This window comes from Haematobia irritans, chromosome 4 (genome assembly GCF_050003625.1).
Source record: "Haematobia irritans isolate KBUSLIRL chromosome 4, ASM5000362v1, whole genome shotgun sequence".
Taxonomy (NCBI): Eukaryota; Metazoa; Arthropoda; class Insecta; order Diptera; family Muscidae; genus Haematobia; species Haematobia irritans.
This window is the reverse complement of record NC_134400.1, coordinates 70,966,671-70,982,052: the sequence shown is the minus strand read 5'-3', so window position 1 is coordinate 70,982,052 and position 15,382 is coordinate 70,966,671.

The following is a 15,382-nucleotide window of genomic DNA, read 5'->3' as shown; positions in this document are numbered from 1 at the left end:
ATAACTTTTTCATACAAAAATTGCAATTTTTTTAGATTTTGGGTGGATTTGTCAATTTTTTGGGGGTGTTACAAATTAAAGTCCTTTTCGCTCTAGGACGCGTATATACGAAGATATGGGCAAAATAAGATTTTCAGATAAAAATTTCATTTTTTTTAGGTTTTGGGAGGATTATTCAATTTTTTTTTTTTGGGGGTGGTCATGAATTAAAGTCCTTTTCGCGCTAGGGCGCTTAGTTTAGGAGATATGGGCAAAATAAGTTTTTCATATCAAAATTTAAATTTTTTAGGTTTTGGGTGGATTTGTCAATTTTTTGGGGGTGGTCACGAATTAAAGTCCTTTTCGCCCTAGGACGTATATTTAAGGAGATATGGGCAAAATAACTTTTTCATATAAAAATTGCAATTTTTTTAGGTTTTGAACGGATTATTAAATTTTTTGGGGTGTTTCGAATTAAAGTCCTTTTCGCTCTAGGACGCGTATATACGAAAATATGGGCAAAATAAGTTTTTCAGATAAAAATTTCAATTTTTTTTAGGTTTTGGGTGGATTTGTCAATTTTTTGGGGGTGGTCACGAATTAAAGTCCTTTTCGCCCTAGGACGTATATTTAAGGAGATATGGGCAAAATAACTTTTTCATATAAAAATTGCAATTTTTTTAGGTTTTGAACGGATTATTAAATTTTTTGGGGTGTTACGAATTAAAGTCCTTTTCGCTCTAGGACGCGTATATACGAAGATATGGGCAAAATAGGTTTTTCAGATAAAAATTTAAATTTTTTAGGTTTTGGGAGGATCATTCAATTTTTTGGGGGGTGGTCACGAATTAAAGTCCTTTTCGCCCTAGGACGTATATTTAAGGAGATATGGGCAAAATAACTTTTTCATATAAAAATTGCAATTTTTTAGGTTTTGAGCGGATTATTAAATTTTTTGGGGTGTTACGAATTAAAGTCCTTTTCGCTCTAGGACGCGTATATACGAAGATATGGGCAAAATAAGATTTTCAGATAAAAATTTCATTTTTTTTAGGTTTTGGGAGGATTATTCAAATTTTTTTGGGGGTGGTCATGAATTAAAGTCCTTTTCGCGCTAGGGCGCTTAGTTTAGGAGATATGGGCAAAATAAGTTTTTCATATCAAAACTTAAATTTTTTAGGTTTTGGGTGGATTTGTCAATTTTTTGGGGGTGGTCACGAATTAAAGTCCTTTTCGCCCTAGGACGTATATTTAAGGAGATATGGGCAAAATAACTTTTTCATATAAAGATTGCAATTTTTTTAGGTTTTGAACGGATTATTAAATTTTTTGGGGTGTTACGAATTAAAGTCCTTTTCGCTCTAGGACGCGTATATACGAAAATATGGGCAAAATAAGTTTTTCAGATAAAAATTTCAATTTTTTTTAGGTTTTGGGAGGATTATTCAATTTTTTTGGGGGTGGTCATGAATTAAAGTCCTTTTCGCCCTAGGACGTATATTTAAGGAGATATCGGCAAAATAACTTTGTCATATAAACATCGCAATTTTTTTAGGTTTTGAGTGGATTATTAAATTTTTTGGGGTGTTACGAATTAAAGTCCTTTTCGCTCTAGGACGCTTATATACGAAGATATGGGCAAAATAAGTTTTTCAGATAAAAATTTCAATTTTTTTAGGTTTTGAGTGGATTATTAATTTTTTTGGGTGTTACGAATTAAAGTCCTTTTCGCTCTAGGACGCGTATATACGAAGATATGGGCAAAATAAGTTTTTCAGATAAAAATTTCAATTTTTTAGGTTTTGGGAGGATTATTCAATTTTTTTTTTTTGGTGGTCATGAATTAAAGTCCTTTTCGCGCTAGGGCGCTTAGTTTAGGAGATATGGGCAAAATATGTTTTGCATATCAAAATTTAATTTTGTTTTAGGTTTTGGATGGATTTGTCAATTTTTTGGGTGTGGTCACGAATTAAAGTCCTTTTCGCCCTAGGACGTATATTTAAGGAGATATGGGCAAAATAACTTTTTCATATAAAATTGCAATGTTTTAGGTTTTGAGCGGATTATTAAATTTTTTGGGGTGTTACGAATTAAAGTCCTTTTCGCTCTAGGACGCGTATATACGAAGGTATGGGCAAAATAAGTTTTTCATATCAAAATTTAATTTTGTTTTAGGTTTTGGATGGATTTGTCAATTTTTTGGGTGTGGTCACGAATTAAAGTCCTTTTCGCCCTAGGACGTATATTTAAGGAGATATGGGCAAAATAACTTTTTCATACAAAAATTGCAATTTTTTTAGATTTTGGGTGGATTTGTCAATTTTTTGGGGGTGTTACAAATTAAAGTCCTTTTCGCTCTAGGACGCGTATATACGAAGATATGGGCAAAATAAGATTTTCAGATAAAAATTTCATTTTTTTAGGTTTTGGGAGGATTATTCATTTTTTTTTGGGGGTGGTCATGAATTAAAGTCCTTTTCGCGCTAGGGCGCTTAGTTTAGGAGATATGGGCAAAATAAGTTTTTCATATCAAAATTTAAATTTTTTAGGTTTTGGGTGGATTTGTCAATTTTTTGGGGGTGGTCACGAATTAAAGTCCTTTTCGCCCTAGGACGTATATTTAAGGAGATATGGGCAAAATAACTTTTTCATATAAAAATTGCAATTTTTTTAGGTTTTGAACGGATTATTAAATTTTTTGGGGTGTTTCGAATTAAAGTCCTTTTCGCTCTAGGACGCGTATATACGAAAATATGGGCAAAATAAGTTTTTCAGATAAAAATTTCAATTTTTTTTAGGTTTTGGGTGGATTTGTCAATTTTTTGGGGGTGGTCACGAATTAAAGTCCTTTTCGCCCTAGGACGTATATTTAAGGAGATATGGGCAAAATAACTTTTTCATATAAAAATTGCAATTTTTTTAGGTTTTGAACGGATTATTAAATTTTTTGGGGTGTTACGAATTAAAGTCCTTTTCGCTCTAGGACGCGTATATACGAAGATATGGGCAAAATAGGTTTTTCAGATAAAAATTTACATTTTTTAGGTTTTGGGAGGATTATTCAATTTTTTGGGGGGTGGTCACGAATTAAAGTCTTTTTCGCCCTAGGACGTATATTTAAGGAGATATGGGCAAAATAACTTTTTCATATAAAAATTGCAATTTTTTAGGTTTTGAGCGGATTATTAAATTTTTTGGGGTGTTACGAATTAAAGTCCTTTTCGCTCTAGGACGCGTATATACGAAGATATGGGCAAAATAAGTTTTTCAGATAAAAAATTCAATTTTTTTAGGTTTTGGGAGGATTATTCAATTTTTTTGGGGGTGGTCATGAATTAAAGTCCTTTTCACACTAGGGCGCTTAGTTTAGGAGATATGGGCAAAATAAGTTTCTCATATCAAAATTTAATTTTTTTTAGGTTTTGGGTGGATTTGTCAATTTTTTGGGGGTGGTCACGAATTAAAGTCCTTTTCGCCCTAGGACGTATATTTAAGGAGATATGGGCAAAATAACTTTTTCATATAAAAATTGCAATTTTTTTAGGTTTTGGGTGGATTTGTCAAGTTTTTGGGGGTGGTCACGAATTAAAGTCCTTTTCGCCCTAGGACGTATATTTAAGGAGATATGGGCAAAATAACTTTTTCATATAAAAATTGCAATTTTTTTAGGTTTTGGGAGGAGTATTCAATTTTTTTTTTTGGGTGGTCATGAATTAAAGTCCTTTTCGCTCTAGGACGCGTATATACGAAGATAAGTTTTTCAGATAAAAATTTAAATTTTTTTAGGTTTTGGGTGGATTTGTCAATTTTTTGGGGGTGGTCACGAATTAAAGTCCTTTTCGCCCTAGAACGTATATTTAAGGAGATATGGGCAAAACAACTTTTTCATATAAAAATAGCAATTTTTTTAGGTTTTGAGCGGATTGTTAAATTTTTTGGGGTGTTACGAATTAAAGTCCTTTTCGCTCTAGGACGCGTATATACGAAGATATGGGCAAAATAAGTTTTTCAGATAAAAATTTCAATTTTTTAGGTTTTGGGAGGATTATTCAATTTTTTGGGGGGTGGTCACGAATTAAAGTCCTTTTCGCCCTAGGACGTATATTTAAGGAGATATGGGCAAAATAACTTTTTCATATAAAAATTGCAATTTTTTTAGATTTTGGGTGGATTTGTCAATTTTTTGGGGGTGTTACGAATTAAAGTCCTTTTCGCTCTAGGACGCGTATATACGAAGATATGGGCAAAATAAGATTTTCAGATAAAAATTTCAATTTTTTTATGTTTTGGGAGGATTATTCAATTTTTTGGAAGTGGTCATGAATTAAAGTCCTTTTCGCGCTAGGGCGCTTAGTTTAGGAGATATGGGCAAAATAAGTTTTTCATATCAAAATTTAAATTTTTTTAGGTTTTGGGTGGATTTGTCAATTTTTTGGGGGTGGTCACGAATTAAAGTCCTTTTCGCCCTAGGACATATATTTAAGGAGATATGGGCAAAATAACTTTGTCATATAAAAATCGCAATTTTTTTAGGTTTTGAGTGGATTATTAAATTTTTTGGGGTGTTACGAATTAAAGTCCTTTTCGCTCTAGGACGCTTATATACGAAGATATGGGCAAAATAAGTTTTTCAGATAAAAATTTCAATTTTTTTAGGTTTTGGGAGGATTATTCAATTTTTTTTGGGGGTGGTCATGAATTAAAGTCCTTTTCGCGCTACGGCGCTTAGTTTAGGAGATATGGTCAAAATAAATTTTTCATATCAAAATTTAAATGTTTCTTAGGTTTTGGGTGGATTTGTCAATTTTTTGGGTGTGGTCACGAATTAAAGTCCTTTTCGCCCTAGGACGTATATTTAAGGAGATATGGGCAAAATAACTTTTTCATATAAAAATTGCAATTTTTTTAGGTTTTGAGTGGATTATTAATTTGTTTGGGGTGTTACGAATTAAAGTCCTTTTCGCTCTACGACGCGTATATACGAAGATATGGGCAAAATAAGTTTTTCAGATAAAAATTTCAATTTTTTTAGGTTTTGGGAGGATTATTCAATTTTTTTTGGGGGTGGTCATGAATTAAAGTCCTTTTCGTGGATTTGTCAAGTTTTTGTGGGTGGTCACGAATTAAAGTCCTTTTCGCCCTAGGACGTATATTTAAGGAGATATGGGCAAAATTACTTTTTCATATAAAAATTGCAATTTTTTTTTGATTTTGGGTGGATTTGTCAATTTTCATATCAAAATTTAATTTTGTTTTAGGTTTTGGGTGGATTTGTCAATTTTTTGGGGGTGGTCACGAATTAAAGTCCTTTTCGCCCTAGGACGTATATTTAAGGAGATATGGGCAAAATAACTTTTTCATATAAAAATTGCAATTTTTTTAGGTTTTGAGCGGATTATTAAATTTTTTGGGGTGTTACGAATTAAAGTCCTTTTCGCTTTAGGACGCGTATATACGAAGATATGGGCAAAATAAGTTTTTCAGATAAAAATTTCAATTTTTTTAGGTTTTGGGAGGATTATTCAATTTTTTTTTGGGTGGTCATGAATTAAAGTCCTTTTCGCTCTAGGACGCGTATATACGAAGATAAGTTTTTCAGATAAAAATTTAAATTTTTTTAGGTTTTGGGTGGATTATTCAATTTTTTTGGGGGTGGTCATGAATTAAAGTCCTTTTCGCGCTAGGGCGCTTAGTTTAGGAGATATGGGCAAAATAAGTTTTTCAGATAAAAATTTCAATTTTTTAGGTTTTGGGAGGATTATTCAATTTTTTGGGGGGTGGTCACGAATTAAAGTCCTTTTCGCCCTAGGACGTATATTTAAGGAGATATGGGCAAAATAACTTTTTCATATAAAAATTGCATTTTTTTTAGATTTTGGGTGGATTTGTCAATTTTTTGGGGGTGTTACGAATTAAAGTCCTTTTCGCTCTAGGACGCGTATATACGAAGATATGGGCAAAATAAGATTTTCAGATAAAAATTTCAATTTTTTTAGGGTTTGGGAGGATTATTCAATTTTTTTGGAAGTGGTCATGAATTAAATTCCTTTTCGCGCTAGGGCGCTTAGTTTAGGAGATATGGGCAAAATAAGTTTTTCATATCAAAATTTAAATTTTTTAGGTTTTGGGTAGATTTGTCAATTTTTTGGGGGTGGTCACGAATTAAAGTCCTTTTCGCCCTAGGACGTATATTTAAGGAGATATCGGCAAAATAACTTTTTCATATAAAAATTGCATTTTTTTTAGGTTTTGAGCGGATTATTAAATTTTTTGGGGTGTTACGAATTAAAGTCCTTTTCGCCCTAGGACGTATACTTAAGGAGATATGGGCAAAATAACTTTTTCATATAAAAATTTCAATTTTTTAGGTTTTGAGCGGATTATTAAATTTTTTGGGGTGTTACGAATTAAAGTCCTTTTCGCTCTAGGACGCGTATATACGAAGATATGGGCAAAATAAGATTTTCAGACAAAAATTTCAATTTTTTTAGGTTTTGGGAGGATTATTCAATTTTTTTGGAAGTGGTCATGAATTAAAGTCCTTTTCGCGCTAGGGCGCTTAGTTTAGGAGATATGGGCAAAATAAGTTTTTCATATCAAAATTTCAATTTTTTTAGGTTTTGGGTGGATTTGTCAATTTTTTGGGGGTGGTCACGAATTAAAGTACTTTTCGCCCTAGAACGTATATTTAAGGAGATATGGGCAAAACAACTTTTTCATATAAAAATAGCAATTTTATTAGGTTTTGAGCGGATTGTAAAATTTTTTGGGGTGTTACGAATTAAAGTCCTTTTCGCTCTAGGACGCGTATATACGAAGATATGGGCAAAATAAGTTTTTCAGATAAAAATTTCAATTTTTTGGGTTTTGGGAGGATTATTCAATTTTTTGGGGGGTGGTCACGAATTAAAGTCCTTTTCGCCCTAGGACGTATATTTAAGGAGATATGGGCAAAATAACTTTTTCATATAAAAATTTCAATTTTTTTAGATTTTGGGTGGATTTGTCAATTTTTTGGGGGTGTTACGAATTAAAGTCCTTTTCGCTCTAGGACGCGTATATACGAAGATATGGGCAAAATAAGATTTTCAGATAAAAATTTAAATTTTTTTATGTTTTGGGAGGATTATTCAATTTTTTGGAAATGGTCATGAATTAAAGTCCTTTTCGCGCTAGGGCGCTTAGTTTAGGAGATATGGGCAAAATAAGTTTTTCATATCAAAATTTAAATTTTTTTAGGTTTTGGGTGGATTTGTCAATTTTTTGGGGGTGGTCACGAATTAAAGTCCTTTTCGCCCTAGGACATATATTTAAGGAGATATGGGCAAAATAACTTTGTCATATAAAAATCGCAATTTTTTTAGGTTTTGAGTGGATTATTAAATTTTTTGGGGTGTTACGAATTAAAGTCCTTTTCGCTCTAGGACGCTTATATACGAAGATATGGGCAAAATAAGTTTTTCAGATAAAAATTTCAATTTTTTTTAGGTTTTGGGAGGATTATTCAATTTTTTTGGGGGTGGTCATGAATTAAAGTCCTTTTCGCGCTACGGCGCTTAGTTTAGGAGATATGGTCAAAATAAATTTTTCATATCAAAATTTAAATGTTTCTTAGGTTTTGGGTGGATTTGTCAATTTTTTGGGTGTGGTCACGAATTAAAGTCCTTTTCGCCCTAGGACGTATATTTAAGGAGATATGGGCAAAATAACTTTTTCATATAAAAATTGCAATTTTTTAGGTTTTGAGTGGATTATTAATTTGTTTGGGGTGTTACGAATTAAAGTCCTTTTCGCTCTACGACGCGTATATACGAAGATATGGGCAAAATAAGTTTTTCAGATAAAAATTTCAATTTTTTTAGGTTTTGGGAGGATTATTCAATTTTTTTTGGGTGTGGTCATGAATTAAAGTCCTTTTCGTGGATTTGTCAAGTTTTTGTGGGTGGTCACGAATTAAAGTCCTTTATCGCCCTAGGACGTATATTTAAGGAGATATGGGCAAAATTACTTTTTCATATAAAAATTGCAATTTTTATACCCATCACCATAGAATGGTGACGGGGGTATAATAAGTTTGTCATTCCGTTTGTAACGCATCGAAATATCGATTTCCGACTATATAAAGTATATATATTCTTGATCAGGGAGAAATTCTAAGACGATATAACGATGTCCGTCTGTCCGTCTGTCTGTCTGTCTGTCTGTCTGTCTGTCTGTCTGTCTGTTGTAATCACGCTACAGTCTTCAATAATGAAGCAATCGTGCTGAAATTTTGCACAAACTCGTCTTTTGTCTGCAGGCAGGTCAAGTTCGAAGATGGGCTGTATCGGTCCAGGATTTGATATAGTCCCCATATAAACCGACCTCCTGATTTGGGGTCTTGGGCTTATAGAAACCGTAGTTTTTATCCAATTTGCCTGAAATTTGAAATCTGGAGCTATTTTGTGACCGTAAAGAGGTGTGCCAAAAATGGTGAGTATCGGTCCACGTTTTGGCATAGCCCCCATATAGACCGATCTCCCGATTTTACTTCTTGGGCTTATAGAAACCGCAGTTTTTATTCAATTTACCTGAAATTGGAAATCTAGAGGTATTGTCGGACCACAAATACGTGTGCCGAAAATTGTGAGTATTGGTCCATATTTTGGTATAGCCCCCATATAGACCCATCTCCCGATTTTACTTCTTTGGCTTATAGAAATCGCAGTTTTTATTCAATTTACCGGAAATTGGAAATCTAGAGGTATTGTAGGACCACAAATACGTGTGCCAAAAATTGTGAGTATCGGTCCATATTTTGGTATAGCCCCCATATAGACCGATCTCCCGATTTTTCTTCTTGGGCTTATAGAAACCGCAGTGTTTATTCAATTTACCTGAAAATGGAAATCTAGAGGTATTGTAGGACCACAAATACGTGTGCCAAAAATTGTGAGTATCGGTCCATATTTTGGTATAGCCCCCATAAAGACCCATCTCCCGATTTTACTTCTTTGGCTTATAGAAATCGCAGTTTTTATTCAATTTACCGGAAATTGGAAATCTAGAGGTATTGTAGGACCACAAATACGTGTGCCAAAAATTGTGAGTATCGGTCCATGTTTTGGTATGTTCCCCATATAAAACGACCTCCCGATTTGGGGTCTTGGGCTTATAGAAACCTTATTTTTTATCCAATTTGTCTGAAATTGGAAATCTAGAGGTATTTTAGGACCATAAAGAAGTGTGCCTAAAATGGTGAGGATCGGTCCATATTTTGGTATAGCCCCCATATAGACCGATTTCCCGATTTTACTTCTTGGGCTTCTAGAATCCGAAGTTTTTTATCCTATTTGCCTGAAATTGGAAATCTAGAGGTATTTTCGGGTCATAAAGAGGTGTGCCGAAAACGGCCCATATTTCAGTATAGCCCCCATAAGAACGATCTCCCGATTTAACTCCTTGGGTTTCTAGAAACCGTAGTTTTTATCTGATTTGCCTGAAATTGTAAATATTCTGGTATTTTAGGCTCACAAAAACGTGTATCGGATTAGGTTTTTATAGGTCCATTTGGTAATGCCTCCATATAGACCGACTTCACTTCTTGAGGGTGTAGAAGGCGCACTGATGATGAAAATTGCTTGAAACTCAATGTAAAATTTCCAGATTTTACTTCTACAGATTTAAGATTTCAAATCAAGACGTTATTTTATAATTTTCTTGCACACATACAAGAGATGTTAATGATTCCTCTAAAACTCAAACAAAAATGGTTCTTATAAATCCAGAATCTGATATAGTCCTCATGGATGAAATCTTTAAATTTATCTTCGGGAAGTGTCCTCAAGTCCTCAAGCCCTCCTGAAATTTCAAAGGAAACCCTAATATTTGGTTCATGGTGGTGGGTATTTAAGATTCGGCCCGGCCGAACTTACTGCTGTATATACTTGTTTTTTTTGATTTTGGGTGGATTTGTCAATTTTTTGGGGGTGGTCACGAATTAAAGTCCTTTTCGCCCTAGGACGTATATTTAAGGAGATATGGGCAAAATAACTTTTTCATATAAAAATTGCAATTTTTTAGGTTTTGAGCGGATTATTAAATTTTTTAGGGTGTTACGAATTAAAGTCCTTTTCGCTCTAGGACGCGTATATACGAAGATATGGGCACAATAAGTTTTTCAGATAAAAATTTCAATTTTTTAGGTTTTGGGAGGATTATTCAATTTTTTGGGGGGTGGTCACGAATTAAAGTCCTTTTCGCCCTAGGACGTACATTTAAGGAGATATGGGCAAAATAACTTTGTCATATAAAAATCGCAATTTTTTTTAGGTTTTGAGTGGATTATTAAATTTTTTGGGGTGTTACGAATTAAAGTCCTTTTCGCTCTAGGACGCGTATATACGAAGATATGGGCAAAATAAGTTTTTCAGATAAAAATTTCAATTTTTTTAGGTTTTGGGAGGATTATTCCATTTTTTGGGGGTGGTCATGAATTAAAGTCCTTTTCGCGCTAGGGCGCTTAGTTTAGGAGAATGGGCAAAATAAATTTTTCATATCAAAATTTAATTTTTTTTTAGGTTTTGGGTGGATTTGTCAATTTTTTGGGTGTGGTCACGAATTAAAGTCCTTTTCGGCCTAGGACGTATATTTAAGGAGATATGGGCAAAATAACTTTTTCATATAAAAATTGCAATTTTTTAGGATTTGAGTGGATTATTAAATTTTTTGGGGTGTTACGATATGGGCAAAATAAGTTTTTCAGATAAAAATTTCAATTTTTTAGGTTTTGGGAGGATTATTCAATTTTTTGGGGGTGGTCATGAATTAAAGTCCTTTTCGTGGATTTGTCAAGTTTTTGTGGGTGGTCACGAATTAAAGTCCTTTTCGCCCTAGGACGTATATTTAAGGAGATATGGGCAAAATAACTTTTTCATATAAAAATTGCAATTTTTTAGGTTTTGAGCGGATTATTAAATTTTTTGGGGTGTTACGAATTAAAGTCCTTTTCGCTCTAGGACGCGTATATACGAAGATATGGGCAAAATAAGATTTTCAGACAAAATTTTCAATTTTTTTTGGTTTTGGGAGGATTATTCAATTTTTTTGGGGGTGGTCATGAATTAAAGTCCTTTTCGCGCTAGGGCGCTTAGTTTAGGAGATATGGGCAAAATAAATTTTTCATATCAAAATTTAATTTTTTTTTAGGTTTTGGGTGGATTTGTCAATTTTTTGGGTGTGGTCACGAATTAAAGTCCTTTTCGCCCTAGGACGTATATTTAAGGAGATATGGGCAAAATAACTTTTTCATATAAAAATAGCAATTTTTTTAGGTTTTGAGCGGATTATTAAATTTTTTGGGGTGTTACGAATTAAAGTCCTTTTCGCTCTAGGACGCGTATATACGAAGATATGGGCAAAATAAGATTTTCAGATAAAAATTTCAATTTTTTTTGGTTTTGGGAGGATTATTCAATTTTTTTGGGGGTGGTCATGAATTAAAGTCCTTTTCGCGCTACGGCGCTTAGTTTAGGAGATATGGTCAAAATAAATTTTTCATATCAAAATTTAAATTTTTTTTAGGTTTTGGGTGGATATGTCAATTTTTTGGGTGTGGTCACGAATTAAAGTCTTTTTCGCCCTAGGACATATATTTAAGGAGATATGGGCAAAATAACTTTGTCATATAAAAATCGCAATTTTTTTAGGTTTTGAGTGGATTAGTAAATTTTTTGGGGTGTTACGAATTAAAGTCCTTTTCGCTCTAGGACGCTTATATACGAAGATATGGGCAAAATAAGTTTTTCAGATAAAAATTTCAATTTTTTTAGGTTTTGAGTGGATTATTAAATTTTTTGGGGTGTTACGATTTAAAGTCCTTTTCGCTCTAGGACGCGTATATACGAAGATATGGGCAAAATAAGTTTTTCAGATAAAAATTTCAATTTTTTTAGGTTTTGGGAGGATTATTCAATTTTTTTTTTGGGTGGTCATGAATTAAAGTCCTTTTCGCGCTAGGGCGCTTAGTTTAGGAGATATGGGCAAAATAAGTTTTTCATATCAAAATTAAATTTTTTTTTAGGTTTTGGGTGGATTTGTCAATTTTTTGGGTGTGGTCACGAATTAAAGTCCTTTTCGCCCTAGGACGTATATTTAAGGAGATATGGGCAAAATAACTTTTTCATATAAAAATTGCAATTTTTTTAGGTTTTGAGTGGATTATGAATTTGTTTGGGGTGTTACGAATGAAAGTCCTTTTCGCTCTAGGACGCGTATATACGAAGCTATGGGCAAAATAAGTTTTTCAGATAAAAATTTCAATTTTTTTAGGTTTTGGGAGGATTATTCAATTTTTTTAGGGGTGGTCATGAATTAAAGTCCTTTTCGTGGATTTGTCAAGTTTTTGTGGGTGGTCACGAATTAAAGTCCTTTTCGCCCTAGGACGTATATTTAAGAAGATATGGGCAAAATAACTTTTTCATATAAAAATTGCAATTTTTTTAGATTTTGGGTGGATTTGTCAATTTTTTGGGGGTGGTCACGAATTAAAGTCCTTTTCGCCCTAGGACGTATATTTAAGGAGATATGGGCAAAATAACTTTTTCATATAAAAATTGCAATTTTTTAGGTTTTGAGCGGATTATTAAATTTTTTGGGGTGTTACGAATTAAAGTCCTTTTCGCTCTAGGACGCGTATATTCGAAGATATGGGCAAAATAAGTTTTTCAGATAAAAATTTCAATTTTTTAGGTTTTGGGAGGATTATTCAATTTTTTGGGGGGTGGTCACGAATTAAAGTCCTTTTCGCCCTAGGACGTATATTTAAGGAGATATGGGCAAAATAACTTTGTCATGTAAAAATCGCAATTTTTTTAGGTTTTGAGTGGATTATTAAATTTTTTGGGGTGTTACGAATTAAAGTCCTTTTCGCTCTAGGACGCGTATATACGAAGATATGGGCAAAATGAGTTTTTCAGATAAAAATTTCAATTTTTTAGGTTTTGGGAGGATTATTCAATTTTTTGGGGGGTGGTCAAGAATTAAAGTCCTTTTCGCGCTGGGCGCTTAGTTTAGGAGATATGGGCAAAATAAGTTTTTCATATCAAAATTTCAATTTTTTTAGGTTTTGGGTGGATTTGTCAAGTTTTTGTGGGTGGTCACGAATTAAAGTCCTTTTCGCCCTAGGACGTATATTTAAGGAGATATGGGCAAAATAACTTTTTCATATAAAAATTGCAATTTTTTAGGTTTTGAGCGGATTATTAAATTTTTTGGGATGTTACGAATTAAAGTCCTTTTCGCTCTAGGACGCGTATATACGAAGATATGGGCAAAATAAGATTTTCAGATAAAAATTTCAATTTTTTTTTTGGTTTTGGGAGGATTATTCAATTTTTTTGGGGGTGGTCATGAATTAAAGTCCTTTTCGCGCTAGGGCGCTTAGTTTAGGAGATATGGGCAAAATAAATTTTTCATATCAAAATTTAATTTTTTTTTAGGTTTTGGGTGGATTTGTCAATTTTTTGGGTGTGGTCACGAATTAAAGTCCTTTTCGGCCTAGGACGTATATTTAAGGAGATATGGGCAAAATAACTTTTTCATATAAAAATTGCAATTTTTTAGGTTTTGAGTGGATTATTAAATTTTTTGGGGTGTTACGATATGGGCAAAATAAGTTTTTCAGATAAAAATTTCAATTTTTTAGGTTTTGGGAGGATTATTCCATTTTTTTGGGGGTGGTCATGAATTAAAGTCCTTTTCGCGCTACGGCGCTTAGTTTAGGAGATATGGTCAAAATAAATTTTTCATATCAAAATTTAAATTTTTTTTAGGTTTTGGGCGGATATGTCAATTTTTTGGGTGTGGTCACGAATTAAAGTCCTTTTCGCCCTAGGACATATATTTAAGGAGATATGGGCAAAATAACTTTGTCATATAAAAATCGCAATTTTTTTAGGTTTTCAGTGGATTATGAATTTGTTTGGGGTGTTACGAATTAAAGTCCTTTTCGCTCTAGGAAGCGTATATACGAAAATATGGGCAAAATAAGTTTTTCAGATAAAAATTTCAATTTTTTTTAGGTTTTGGGAGGATTATTCAATTTTTTTTTTTTTTTTTTGGGTGGTCATGAATTAAAGTCCTTTTCGCGCGAGGGCGCTTAGTTTAGGAGATATGGGCAAAATAAGTTTTTCATATCAAAATTTAATTTTTTTTTAGGTTTTGGGTGGATTTGTCAATTTTTTGGGTGTGGTCACGAATTAAAGTCCTTTTCGCCCTAGGACGTATATTTAAGGAGATATGGGCAAAATAGCTTTTTCATATAAAAATTGCAATTTTTTAGGTTTTGAGTGGATTATGAATTTGTTTGGGGTGTTACGAATTAAAGTCCTTTTCGCTCTAGGTCGCGTATATACGAAGATATGGGCAAAATAAGTTTTTCAGATAAAAATTTCAATTTTTTTAGGTTTTGGGAGGATTATTTTTAGGGGTGGTCATGAATTAAAGTCCTTTTCGTGGATTTGTCAAGTTTTTGTGGGTGGTCACGAATTAAAGTCCTTTTCGCCCTAGGACGTATATTTAAGGAGATATGGGCAAAATAACTTTTTCATATAAAAATTGCAATTTTTTTAGATTTTGGGTGGATTTGTCAATTTTTTGGGGGTGGTCACGAATTAAAGTCCTTTTCGCCCTAGGACGTATATTTAAGGAGATATGGGCAAAATAACTTTTTCATATAAAAATTGCAATTTTTTAGGTTTTGAGCGGATTATTAAATTTTTTGGGGTGTTACGAATTAAAGTCCTTTTCGCTCTAGGACGCGTATATTCGAAGATATGGGCAAAATAAGTTTTTCAGATAAAAATTTCAATTTTTTAGGTTTTGGGAGGATTATTCAATTTTTTGGGGGGTGGTCACGAATTAAAGTCCTTTTCGCCCTAGGACGTATATTTAAGGAGATATGGGCAAAATAACTTTGTCATATAAAAATCGCAATTTTTTTAGGTTTTGAGTGGATTATTAATTTTTTTGGGGTGTTACGAATTAAAGTCCTTTTCGCTCTAGGACGCGTATATACGAAGATATGGGCAAAATAAGTTTTTCAGATAAAAATTTCAATTTTTTAGGTTTTGGGAGGATTATTCAATTTTTTGGGGGGTGGTCAAGAATTAAAGTCCTTTTCGCGCTAGGGCGCTTAGTTTAGGAGATATGGGCAAACTAAGTTTTTCATATCAAAATTTCAATTTTTTTAGGTTTTGGGTGGATTTGTCAATTTTTTGGGGGTGGTCACGAATTAAAGTCCTTTTCGCCCTAGAACGTATATTTAAGGAGATATGGGCAAAACAACTTTTTCATATAAAAATAGCAATTTTTTTAGGTTTTGAGCGGATTATTAAATTTTTTGGGGTGTTACGAATTAAAGTCC